The sequence below is a fragment of the Camelus dromedarius genome, chromosome 8 (assembly GCF_036321535.1).
Source record: "Camelus dromedarius isolate mCamDro1 chromosome 8, mCamDro1.pat, whole genome shotgun sequence".
Taxonomy (NCBI): Eukaryota; Metazoa; Chordata; class Mammalia; order Artiodactyla; family Camelidae; genus Camelus; species Camelus dromedarius.
The window spans coordinates 41,870,465-41,884,387 of NC_087443.1; the positions used below are offsets into that span (position 1 = coordinate 41,870,465).

The 13,923-nt window shown below is 41.4% G+C and overlaps 1 protein-coding gene across 12 annotated transcripts in view; it reads left to right on the plus strand.

The window, feature by feature from the left end:
• The window catches only part of FAM13C (family with sequence similarity 13 member C), a 542,774-nt gene that overhangs the window by 52,284 nt on the left and 476,567 nt on the right, over nt 1-13,923 (plus strand). The window lies entirely within an intron of this gene.

The window sequence follows — 13,923 nt, forward strand, 5'->3', positions numbered from 1 at the left end:
ACTCCTGGTCACCATCTCTTGTCTGTTTATCTTGATCTCAGGTCAGGTTCGGTAAGACTCAGCCCTGTCATTTCTCTGCTGACCAGGACACTCTCCCTCCTTCTGGAGGCCTTACTGTAACAAAGCAGTTTTAGGCTGGCTGGAACCAGTTTAGGCAGTGACCCTGTCTCCCCCACATCAGACTGGTGACTGCTTCTCTCAGCAAGAATAAGGCCAACTATATATTCCCATGCGTATTTCAGAATAATAAAAAAGGTAATGCAAAACACTAAAAACAAAAGGAATAGATGGTGGCCCTTTGGGGTGGATATTCCACAGAAGCTGATGAAGAAAATTACATTAGCAGTTACCCTTCTCAAGATACTTGATATTTGGTACCCTTAAAACCACTTTATATCCCATGTACTGTGGAGAAGGTAAATGGTAATATTAATGTCATCAAAAGGAAAGTCAGCAATTTAATAGGATCCTGTGGTGGGAGTCATTTACATATGACTAGTAAGAGCTAAGTGTATTGAATTAGAAAAGCCCTCATGGGGCAACATAAAGGCAGCAATTCTTTTTCTTGTAAGATTTTACTTATTTTTAATTTTTATGATTATTTTTTAATGGAGGTACTGGGGATTGAACTCAGGACCTTGTGCATGTTAAGCAGATGCTCTGCCACTGAGCTATTTCTTACATTTGGGGGTAGGGAGTTAGTTTCATTAAGATTCTCAGATTCATAGCACCTTTCCCTAGAACAAAAGGGATGCACATACACACAAAAGTTAATGTAAATTTTTAGGAGGTTCCTAGACCTCTTCTGTATGTCGGGAAAAGGAATCAGATACAGGGTCACTGGGCAGCCTTCCTCACTAAGTCAGGCTTCTCTCCCCAGTAGATAGGCCGTTTCTTGCAAAAACAGATCTGGTCTCTAGTCTTTCTTCCTCTTCATTTTAGCAAACTTCCATAGGACCCCAAATACCTTGTTCTTTTCTTCTTTTTCCCTTCTAGCCTCTATATTCTGCTTTGACAGGATTTAGCTTTCTGAGCCAGCAGCATTCCAGAATTGTCTGTGCACCAGTGTTGGCAATCACAGGATCCGGTGTTAAGTCCCAGATCAGCAGCTTTGTTAGGCTAGTTGTGTCTGGTATATTAGGTTTAGTGTTTAGATTGGGATGGCAACCTTTAAACTGCAGAGTTATTTGTCACAACCATGGTGGCGTTACCTAGGGTCATTCTAATGGAACTTAAAAGAAAAACAATCTCAAAATATTACAGGGATTGTGAAATTTGATGAACTGATGAAATGAGATCTGAGGCTAAAAACAACTTTGAGTCAGGTAGCTCACATTCCTGATAACATTCCTCTTCCGTTTTAAGCCAGCATATGGCCAGGTTCGGGAATACCATGCCCAGTAAGAACTTGATGGTGACATGGTACTGTAACAGGACATGCCAGACCTAGGTCTGGCTCAAAGTGAGGGAAGAATCCAGGCTAAATCTCAGCAGGTGTAAAATGCCACCTTCTTGGGGATGAGGTGGGGAAGCATGTTCTTAGCATAATGAACACTTTGAGAAAAGGAAGAAAGACTTCTGCAGCAACGAGCCATCAAGGGGTCACATGCAATTTGGGTGAGTCTCAAAGGAGTAGTTAGTGTTCAGAGAGTGACTCCATCATTGTAGAAGTGAGATTTTGTAATTGATTGTGGCATGGGGTGGGTATTTATCTTCCCACGTGTGCCAAGGGGAAACAGTTTCATACCTTACAGCGCTGAGAGTGTGTTGTTAGCTCTTTCTAGCACCAGGAGCCTTTATCTTTGTGGGTGAGCTTCAGGGAGGCATATGAATGATTTTGCCAAAGTCTGAATGTGTATATACTATATTGGTTTTTTATTGCTACTGTAACAAATGACCACAAACCTGTGGCTTAAAACAACATAAATTTATAGTTTTATAAATTCTGTAGGATACATGACCAACATGGGTCTCATTGGGCTTAAATAAAGGCGTCACCAGGCCTGCACTCCTTTCTGGAAGTTTTAAGGGAGAATTGATCTATTTCCTTGGCTATTCCAGCATTCAGAAGCTGCCTACACTGCTTGGCTCATGGCCTCTTGCTGCATTTTCAAAGTTAGCAACATGGCATCTCTCTGAGCCTTCTTCCATGTGTCTCCCTCTGACCGTGTTACTGGGTCCAAGCTCCTACTGCAGGTCTCATTGACAGGCCAATAAATTGAGAGATGAGTTGTTGGGGCAAGGAACAGCTACTTTATTCAGAAAGCCAGCAGACTGAGAAGAAGGTGGGCTAGTGCCCAAAGGTCCATCTTACCAGAGGTAGAATTCAGAATTCTTTTGTACTGAAAGGGGAGAGGGTTTGGCTGATTTTTGCAAACTTTTTGGTGCTGGAATCTTTTGTTCTTGCAGCTTTCCGTGTAGATTTATTTGATCACACTGTTCCTGTAAACCTCCAACAAAACAAAGGTTGTTCTCTGTTCTGCAACTGCCTCTGTGTGAATGGAAAAGTGTTGTAACTCTAAAGGTCAGAGCCTTGAGATGGACTATATGTGTATTTCAGGCTATAGACAACATTCTTTTACAAAAGGTGCAGAGCCAGCATGACTCAGCACAAGCAACAGAGTACTAGAGCTAAAGGAATAGATCCAATATGGAGTCAGGTTTGTTCTTCTCTGTTACCAGCCATGGGCAGGAAAGGTTTTTTGATTTTAAGGATTCATGTGATTAGTGGGTCCACTCAGATGACCCACTATAATTTCTGCATCTCAAGGTCCTTAACTTAATCACATTGGCAGAATCTCTTGTCACGAAAGGTAACGTCAGGAGGGGGACAAGGAGTGAGGACACAGACATCCTGGTGGGTGGCATTATTTTGCTTACTGCATGTGTTTATTTGTCCAGGGAAAATCTCTAAAGCATTTATCAGAATCTCATATGCTACCCATGACCCCCCAAAAGGTTTAGACTCACTGTCTTAATCTCTTCTTAAATCCAAGTTTGCATTCCCTCCACAGAGCCAGCCTCAGATATTGACTGAGCCCACTCTGCCCTTTTCCATTGCATCTTTCCTCCTATTTGCTATATCCCTACGTCCCTCTGTTATATTCCTTGGTGGTACAGTGCCCCACATCAGAGATCTCAGATATGGGGTCCTAGTATCTGGTATGGAGACATATTTGGCTTGTAGAATGTTTTAACATACTTTATTTCAATATTTAAAAATCAAGTTTTACAAATCTTTGTTCTTTTGAAAAATATGATGAGATAACCCAGGGCATACATTCCTACAAGGCAGCAGTTAGCTAGAGCTGAGAAGCAGCTCTCCACTTTTTCACAGTTCTCACCCAGATCTCTTCATTTATTTATGCTCTTTGCTTGGCTCCTGTAGGCATTTGATTTAAAATGCCTGCTTCAATCCTCTTCTTGCCAGCAACTGCTCATCCTTTGGATTCTAGCTGCCTGGAGCTAAGCCCTAAATAAAGTAAGGGCTGATAATGCCTTAATGCTTCCTTTTCCAAGATGCTGTGTTTACATTCTAACTTGGATTTTTGGTGCATCTGAGTGGTGGGGCCACAAATTACCCTACCCTAGCATGCTCCTCAGTACCTGGAGTTTTTCAAAACATGTCAAACTATTGAACTGCATTTAGTTAGAGCAAGAATGAAGCCTTAGTAATCATTTAATACAACCCTCTCATTTTCTAGTTTGATACCCTGTGAGGCTGTGATTGGCTTAAGCCCTCACTTCCCTTGTAATAGAACCAAGACAAGTGCCATCAATCTGCTGAGAGCAGTGAGTTGATGAATATGCATTAGTTTGATTGATTTTTATAGCTAAAGCCAGTGCCAATCCTGTAAATGCTCAAGATATGACAAAGGGGAATTTATGAATGTACGAGAATACTAATGAAGTTGGGGATTTCTTACCCAGCTAAGTAAATTTACTTTTGAGAGTGATTAATTCACTTGTGTTTAAAATATTATATTAGAATTTATGACAGCATTAAGCCTTTTAATGTCGTTAAAGACCTCCTCTGTATAAACAGGAGCTATTCTATAGCAGTGTGTTACTACTAATTAAGTTGGTGGTTACATTTGCCAGTTGAAGTTCATTAGCTTCTTCATCTGGAAGTCCCCAGTTAGAGGGGGTTGAAGATTGGGGTATTAGCAAGGATAACAGCCTTTGATGGCTTTGACTATTTTTGTAACATTCCAGATAAAAGAAAAGGCTTTGTTGCTTTATGGAAAGAGGAAGTTTTGTTGGCAGCAACTTTTCCATGGGGGATAAATCCTTTCATCTTTTGTTTTTGAGAGAGACAATTTGTATGTGTTTTAATAGCTGATTGTTTCTTGTTCAAATGTTTTTCATATAAGTAAGCAGAGTCTTAATGGGCTCTGCTAAAAAGAAAAAAACACGAGTAAGAGAATGAGCATCCAGAGATTTTTAATAATAAAGAAGATAAGGTCTGCCTTCTTGGACTGTACCAGAGCGGGAGCTCTGCATGTCGTCAGCATGTTCTTATCGGTGTACTCTTAGAATTTTTTTCTCTTCTTTTTTTTTTTTTTTAATTGGGCAATGGGGTGAGGTAGAGTTTTTTTTTTTTTTAAAAATTAGCTTGTCTTGACAATGTTTTGAAACTCCCTGGTATGCAGTTGGGTAGTGAGGAGGTTCTAAAAATAGCTTTCTCTTCTTACACGGTGTAGAAAGGGGCCCGTATAGTGAGGGCTCTCCCACACCCCCAAATCCTGCCTCCACCCTGTGGGCACAGAAGCAGTCTGGTGGAATGGAAAGAACCTTCAGATTAAGAAATGGAGCGTCTTATGTCTATCAGATGACCTTGGCCACTTCACTGAAGTCCCTCAGTTCCCTCCTCTAATAAGAGTTGGGGTCAGATAATTTCTAAAGCCCCTTCTGGCTCCAACACTGAAAATGCTCAACATTCTAGCTGTTTAAAGGATTAGACATGGAAAGACTTTAGCTTAATAATACAAGCTCTTGCAGTCCCGGATAAAAATACTTCATCCTCCCTGCTGTAGAGCACGTGCGTGCGCACACACATACGCACAAACCCCACACCAAATCCTTAAACTGCTGATTGAAAATGAGCCCACACTTGATTATTCTGGGAATGAAATCTTTTTTTTTTTTTTTTTTTTGGAGGAGTCTGCCCTTGATTCCTTGATAAAATGTTAGCACTTTGGCTGGACAATGACTAGCATAAAAATAAAAGGGAGACTCATTCTTTCATTAAAAATAATAATAAAATAAGTGAAACATGATTATATTGGGAAACAGTAAATTCCAAGGACATAAAATTTCTTGTGATCTTACCACCCAGATATGACCTCTGTTACCATTGTAGTGTGCATTTTTATGTTGTCTCTGTTGTTTTAATGTGGACATAAAAAAGAATGATGTATGAAAGAGGCTTTCTGATGCATTAGGGTTTGAATCTGTTAGAAGCACTGTTTATTTAAAGCAGGCCCCAGAGTATAAAGCTAGCTAGACCAGAGTGCATTCTGACTATACAGTCTTTATACATAGGCTGAGTAATGGGTTAATTATCACAAAGCTAGTGAGATCATTTATGGCCATGGTGAACAAATTTGATTTTTTATACCAAATACTTTAACATACAATTTTCTATAAGAAACTCGTTTTTCTATTAGAAACTTGTTTTGCAAACTTTGGTGTCATTATAACGCTGTGTTAGAAATAATACTTCTAGGAAATTGAATGAAAACTTTTGTCCTTATCGTATCAACATCTTGGAAAACTTCTTAGCCTAGCTTGGAATAGATTTAAGAGAGAAATGTCAATAATGATTATAGGAGATAGAGTGTGTATAAAATTAAATCTGATTTAGGACTTTGATTAGCTGGTTAAGTGTTCAGTGTTCCTGAGGACATGGGAATGAGGCTATTCTTTTACTTACTCTCTGTCTTCCCAGCGAGGCAGTGGCTACTCCAGTGCTGCTGGTATTATCGACAGGGTCATTCCTTTTCAAGACTAAAATATCTCACATACACACACATCGTATATAACGACACACACAGCTCCCACCACTCTGCCTCTATTTTTTCTTTTATCCTTTACCAATTCTAGATAAAAACATTTTTGATTTAATTTGTATATGCATATGAAATAGATATATATGAAAGAGAATATTTGAAATCTATGTGAAATAGATACATGAATTTTCTGCATATATATGAAATCTTAGAAACATATTTCTTTGTAGCTTGTTTGTCCCACTTAATTTGTGTTTTTCCATATCATAAAACATTCATGGCTATGAAATAGTCTATTCTATGAATATACTATCTTTTATTTAACTAATTCCAAATTACTTGATATTTTGATGACTTCTAGGATTTATATTTATAGGTATTGCTATAGTAAGAATCATATAAAAATATTTTGTATATACATACATTATAGTTTCCTTGGTCTGTGCTTAAGGGTAAAAGCTGCCTAGGCGTAGGATTTGAAATGGTTAACCATAGTGAAACTTATGATGGACATGTTTCATTGTCGGATCTGGAGATTATCAATCATGGAAGAAGACAGGGTTATAATAGAAAATCGATAACTTTGAGAGAAGTAGGTGGGAAGTCACGTGGCTTTCTATATGTGGTGGAATCATAGGATAGTGGCTCTGAGTAAAATTGTTTGAGACAGTTAAGTCTTATTCCCTCCTCCATACCTGTGTATTCTAGGTATTTCTGTTTCATCCACTAGCCCTCATCGTTTTCTACTTCAGATTGTGCTGAAGGCAGGTGCCTCTGGTTCTCACATTCCCACCGAACATTTGGCAGTCATGCAGGGTTGTGGGGGACAGTTCCTTGTTATGTGGGACTGCTCTGTGCATGTCAAGGGCACTGGCTTTAGCTCACAGGGTGTCAGTGGGCACCCCAAGCCTCTGTGTCCCCAATTTCCTAAATGTCCCCTAGAGGGCATACCATCACCCCCTTAAGAAATGCCAATCTTCATGATGGATACTTAAAACTTAAAAATGTTTTATGGGAGTCTTTACTTAACATGGGCACATGTTCATGATCTAGTTATACGTGGGGATAGAAGCTATTACATACCACTATTACAGTGTGATCCTCAGAAAGTCCTCAGATGTATCCCTCTGGAAGTTGGGGCGCTGCAGTGTTTATCCACACACTCCCCTCTCTGCTCTGCTGGCTGAGGTTTGGCCCCAGTGGAGGTAACTCTCCCACACCTTCAGGCTAAGGAATCAAGCTCTGTCTTAAAAACAAACAAAACCCTTGCGGCAGAAAACTGAAGAGACTTGGCAAATACTTGAAGTGGGGAAAGGTGAGTGAGCAGAGCTGTCCATGGGCCGGAAGCTCTGCTGAGACCACTCTGCCTCCTGAGCTAAGGACTCTGCACCGGAGCAGGTGTCTCATTATTCTGTACTCAGTGAGTGAAGTTAGTGAGGTGATGGGAGCCGACCGCTTTGTGTCCTGCTCAGCAAACCAAGCTATTATTAATGATGATACTTTATTGGGACCTCTACTTCTGCTGGATCTCCTGTCTTCAAGATCCTGTCACAAACTCTTCCTCCTTCCCTCTCCCCATCCTGACATTGGCCTTAGGGGCCTGAGTCCCCTTTTCATGTGTTCTCCAGGCATTGACATGGTTCTGGCTGTTTCTTGTGTCCATTCCAGCCCACCAAGGTAAGGAGTGGTGCTTATCCCCGTGTGGTTGGGCTGCTTTGTGTTCAGAGTTTCTCAGTGTGTCTCCAAGGACTTAGCCCTTCGCTCTTCTGGAATGTGTTCCCTAGGAGGCCAGGCCAGAAACACCCAGGTCACTCCTGTACCCCTAGAAGTCCCTCAGCTGCACCCTTCAGCTGCTGGTCTCCTCCTAGGTCATTGCCCCTGGACTTTGAGGATAATGTTAACTAGGTGGGAATGCCCTGGGGTGCTTGGTAAATACACACCGGCAGTCCAGTCCTCTGGAAGTTCTGATTCAGGAAGTGTGAGTCCAGGAATCTGTGTAGAAGTGTAAGATGGGAGGTAGGACTGGGGCTTGGATCCCAGCTACTGGAGGGCCTGTTTTGGGGGTCAGCGTTCCACTTCTAGCACTGACACCCTTGTGCCCACTGTGGGAGTTCATTGACCTGGACAAAGAGATACGTGGGTTGAAAAGTCAGTTTATGAATGTCTCTCGACTTCTAGTTCTGTTTTCTGTCAGCTGTCTCTCTGAGAGTCCTTTGAAACTCTGTGCCCCAGTTTCTCCATCTTTGAAGTGGGCTGCCCAGTATTTGATCTCAGTCCTTTAGCAGAGTAATTTGGTAAAAAAAAAAAAAAAATCAAGAAGAGATTGGCTTTAACACAGCTTACAGGCTGCAGGGAAAGGAACTTTATGTTTACTGGTTCTGAGGGCTATTCTTGTTTCTAATAATATTACTGGAATTTGTTGCCATTTTGTCTGTGTCTGCATATAGAGCTATTGTTTGTACATAAAGACTGTTTTGCTCAGTGGGTTGTCCTCTTGGGATATACCTTTTGTTTCCAAAAAGGTTTCAGGAAAAACAGCAGTCATACGGACGGCTGACTGTCATCCGGGTATACATTAGCGTATCCTGTGTTGCTTTCTAACACAGGGCTTAATCAGAGGCAGTGGAATACCTTGAACTCTTAAGATGTGATCCATGGTAGGCACTGTGTAGCTTTAAGATTCTGATTGTTTATGAAGGACCATGAAAAGTGTGATGGAGCCTCTCCTTTTACTCTTTCTGCCTAGATTTTCTAAACATGGGTTAGAAAGCCACTTGCTAATCTTTAGCAGGTCTCCTCTGCAAGAAATGTACCTGCAGGTGGGAATAAGAGTCATCCCATCCTGCCAGTCCTGCTAGCATGCTCCAGGTGGAGGAGGGAGTGTGAGTTTTATCCTAATCATTGCACACACTCAGGAACGTATCAGAATCAGCAGCTGTACATAACCCTGGGGTTAATACTTTATTAACCACATGTGAGTGTCAACTATGTGTCTAATGCCAGGATTAGCTCTAGAATAAAATGTTAGGCAAGACTCATACAGCCTGTGCCCCATAGAGCTTACTATCACGAGACAGAGATGATCAAATAATTATACAGATACACAGTTAGGGACTGAGACGTGCTACACGGCAGACGTGGAAGATCAGAGTTTAGTGAGACATACAAGAGGGAGACCTGATTGGTCTGGTACCTGGTAGCTAAAGGATGAGCGAGTTAATTAGGAAAGTGGAGAGGGAAGAGCATTAGGGGCCCAGGAACAGCATGTGAGAGAGCCTGACGTGGAAAGGAATGTGGTGTGTCCAAGGGACTGGGAGACTGCTGGTGCAGCGGGAACACGGAGGAGGAGGAGGTGAATGGAGGTGGAAGAAGTCGGCAGATGTAGCCCTTCAGGATGTCACGGGATGCTTGAAGAATTTTGGTCTTTAAGTGTGCAGAAAAGTGGTGACGATGTTCTGTGTGGGAAATGGTTTGCGGAGGGTAGAGGAGAAGGAGATCAGGGAGGTAGCCCAGAAGACAGATGATGGTGATGTGGCCTAAGGTGGTCGTGGGGGAGGGAGAGGGTGAGGGGACAGATGCAAACGTTATTTGGGATAAGAAATTGAAGGAATTGGTAATGGGTTGGCATATTGGGCTTGAGGGAGAGGAGAGTGTCAGATAATTCTCAGTCTTTCATGAGCAACTGGATAGATGAGGAAGCTTTTCACTGAGATAAGGAATGCTTTTATCTGCTAATTTAATTATAGAAAGTTGATATAAATCAACAATCCTATGCTAAAATACTGCTTCTTCACAAATTATCACATCTGTGGCTTGACATTATCCTTGAGCCAAGAAAAATATCTTAATGCTTTGTTTGTTTTGCTGCTTTGAATTCCAGTCCACTTCCCAAGGGAAGGTCACTGCAGGATGACCCTACAGGCTGGCTCAGCATAGGCTTTGGGTTCCAGCAATGTGGGAACACCAGAAGTTTTTGAAAAAGTTGCACGGCCACAGGCAATCCACAATTTTGCAGTTGTAGAATCCAGAAAGAAACTCTTAACATCAGCACACAGTTCGCTTTGTTTCTCTATTTTGAAGTCTCTCATGGTGGTGGTCATCATGGTAGCAGTGATGGGGGGGGTGGGGGTGGGGAGGGTGTTGGGAGTGATGGTGATTGGAGGCATCAATGCTGAAGCCGTATCAGGAGTCCAGGCTGCATTTCCCATGGCCTTGGCCTGGGCTGGAGGGCACAGTTGTGTTGGAATTGACTGGCCGTCTCCTCATTGCCCTCTCCAGTAGCACACTTCTGACGGAGATGTGCTTGGCCGCTTTCCTACTGTCGTTTTGGGTGAAGGGAGTTGAGAGAATTGGAGTGTTTTGGTGTGACCCAGTTTTGGTGTTTAGGCCAGCTTCCAGGCAGGATTGTAAATGATTCAAGCATTATCTTGAAAGATCTTAAAAAGAAAACCTGTTCCAGTTTTCATTTCATTGCTAAATTCCTCTGGTGAGAAGCTTCTGTTAGATTTCTCTTCTGCCTTGACCTTTATCTTTTCGGATCCAGTGGCCTTTTATGTCTCCACATTAGTTCATCCTCATTAGCTCCAGATGACTTTGAGATTTCCTAGCAGCGTGAGCTTGGGCAGTTTTCCTGCATGTCCTGTTCTCCTTGCCTCATTTTCTTTTTCTCCCTAATACGTAGCACCTGGGCACCAGAGATCACTGGCTTATTTCCTTAAGTTCTCTCTGCTTTCAGGAGAACATAAGTTCCATTAGGGCAGAGATGTGTTTCATTCCCTGTTTTATTCTCAGCACTAGCAATTGGCATAAGCTGGTACTTAATAAATACTTGTTTAATGAATGGATAAAATTATTTAATTGCCTGAACTGTCTCCTGTTAGGTCAAATGGATCTAGTAGTGCTAATCTCATGTGGTTACCACAAGGGTTGAATGAAATAATGTCAGTAGAGTGCCTGGAATTTACTGAAATTGTTGGGCTCTGCGTGACTCTCATCGTTCTTGTAACATGTTTCTCTTTAGTTCTAGAGTGCTGTTCTGGTTGGCTTCTTTTCTTCTTACTGATGCATCTTTGTTTTCTTCATGTCTCTTCTTTCTTTTATCTCCTAACTGGCCAGTTTCAGAGATCTACCCAGTGGCTCTGAGTAAGGATGACTGCAGCTTTTCCCTTTTTCGTCTTATTTACTTACAAGGCTTTAGTTATTTTATTAATAAAATGAACCATTAATCATCATCATTTATAAATCTCTAATGGTATTTTTAAATTTAATTATAGAGTTCATGTGTTACGTTTAATACAGTTAACAGTAGCAGTAAGCATTGTTCATGAACTGTCCTTCAGTTTCCCTCCTGAGTTATCTATCTGCTGTGGTACCTGCTGTTATCTTCACTTTACGGATGAGGAAACTGAGGCTGAGAGGTTAATACCTTGCCTGTGGGTACACACACCTAAAAGGTGGTAGATCACGAAGTCATTCTTGGGTCTTGTTCCTTCTGCTTCTTCATTTATTCATCAACCCAGCAGGCATGTAGTGAGTGTGTATCGTGTGCTGGGCACTGTGCTGGGCTCTGGCCACACAGTGAGTTAAAAACTGATACAGGACCTGTAGCCTCTGTGTCACCACTGTCATCACCAGCCTCTCTCTCCTGAACCCACTGTTGAGCACCCGGTGCTGGGGCGAGCCCTGCTCGTGGGTTTTCACTTCCATATTTCAGCCTTGCTTCAAGCTTCAAATATCTAAGTCAAAACTCGTGAATTGCCTCTTGTTACGCCAGCTGCCCGCTCTCTCCAACAAATGACATATCTTTCTGTCTCCATTGTAGAAGACCACTCATCATCTTTCTTGTCACACAGGCTCAAAACTTTGGAAGAATTTTCATCACGCCATCTCTTTCGTTTCATACTTTGAATACGGACCCAAGACCTCTTGCTTATTTTCACCCTTGAAAACATCTCTTCTGTGTCTCTACCACCCCAGTTCCTCTCTGTCGTTCTAGTATCAGCTCCCATGCCCTGATCCTTGATTTATGGAAACTGTCTCAAGACTGGGTATTAATTAGTTTTATTCTCTGCTTCAGAATCCACTAGATTGTAAGTCTCCTAAAGGCCTAGAGTCTGCTTGTTGATTCTTATCTCCTCAGTACTGTCCCAGGCACACAGGAGACACTCAGCTGGGTCAAATTAAAGCACCTTTGAGGCTTAGACTGCAGTTCTCAAACTTGATCTGGAGGTTTATGTGCGACTACAAATAGTTTTCCTGGAAGAATGTGTGAGTAATTACATGTAGGCTGTAATCTCTGCATCTCAGTAATACCTACTGTATATTTTTAACAAAGTCTGTTTCTGCTTTCTTCTGTTAGTATTTGCTACTGTGTTTTACAATCTGCTGGCATCAAAGCCCTGGAGAAATTTTTGATTGAAAACTGTAAAATGGTAAATATTCTTTCCGTTAGAGAACCTGACTTTCGTTTTTCTGGTGCTACCATAACTCTCTAGAAACACAATTTGAGAACCACTTTAGGTTACAGAGAAATTAGGAGCCATTCAAAGTTTTAGATGTTACTGGATAGGTTGGGTTTAAACCCTACACCCAAGGGGGACAGGATTCCCCCCATTTTGTAGTAGGAAAGCACTACTTGGTATTTTCAGAAGCTTTGGAATCATTGTTCATGGCTCAGGGAATTGATGTGCAGAGAATGGGTGTGTCAACAGCCTTCTTCCTCACTTTCTTTTCTCACTTGAGCTTTCTCTCCCTGAGCTCATGTTTGGGACCCTTAGACTTCTCTCACACCCAGGAGAGACATTGTAGACATCAGTGTGAGCATCACAGTTTTGTTTTACCATCTCATTTTTCTCATTAGAAGTAAATTGTTTGCACAGTTCCCAGTGCTAGGACTGAGAGAACTTTGCATTCTTAAGAATATTTTGAAGGAGTTTGGCTTGTGGCATTTCTCAGCGTGCATCATGACTCTTAGAAATCATTAACCTTGATGATCATTCGGAGGACCTATGTGCTTTCTGTAGGACTCAAACTGAAGCAGAATAATAACTGTAAATAATTATGTCCCAAAATAAATCTTTTTATAAATGACTTACCACTGACTAAATCTTTTATTCCTTAAGATAGCAGGCCTTTTTATAAGGATAATAACTATAATTGAATATATTTATTATATAATAGCAAACTGCTGTGGAAAAACCTCAGTGTTATGTAATAGATGCCATTGAACCATAGCATTTGATGAATCATGATTTGGAGCTAAGCATCTGCCTGTAGTGGAGTTTGGGTTTTTTGTTTTTAACCTAAAAAATGTATTCTGAGTCAGTTTGTGTGATTTTAAGTCCTTTTTCTTCCGTTGGAAATTGTGAAGTGGCAAAATCTCGCTTTACATGTTACTCAACAGTTGCTATAACGTTTATTGTGTTAAGAGATAGGATGACATTTCCAGAAGCTATCTTCAGGGAACAAATGGTAACTTTCTGTAACAGCTGTAACAGATCATATTCATGTATTCAAAAAAATTTTTTTGAATGAATGAAAAAGCATTGGATTTGTGCTAGGTACTGAGGACTTAGCAGTGTAGAAAATGGACAGAATCACTGATTTCTTGGAGTTTACAATTTAATGGGGAAATGCAAATAAACAGTGTAATTTTAGGTAGTAATAAGCACTAAGAAGAAAATCTGAGGACAGTGCAGTAGAGAGTGAAGGGGAGGGGACTTGTATTAGAGAGATCAGGAGGACCTCATTGGGAGGTGACAGAGGAGCATAGATGATGCTGGGAAGAGTCAGCTTTGTGAAGATCTGGGGGGAAAGCAAATGTGAAGGTTTGAACAGGGAACCAGCACTGTGTGTTCAAGAAACAGAAGGCCAGGGAGGCTGGGAGGGAGGGGTCAAGGGTGAGAGTGATAGG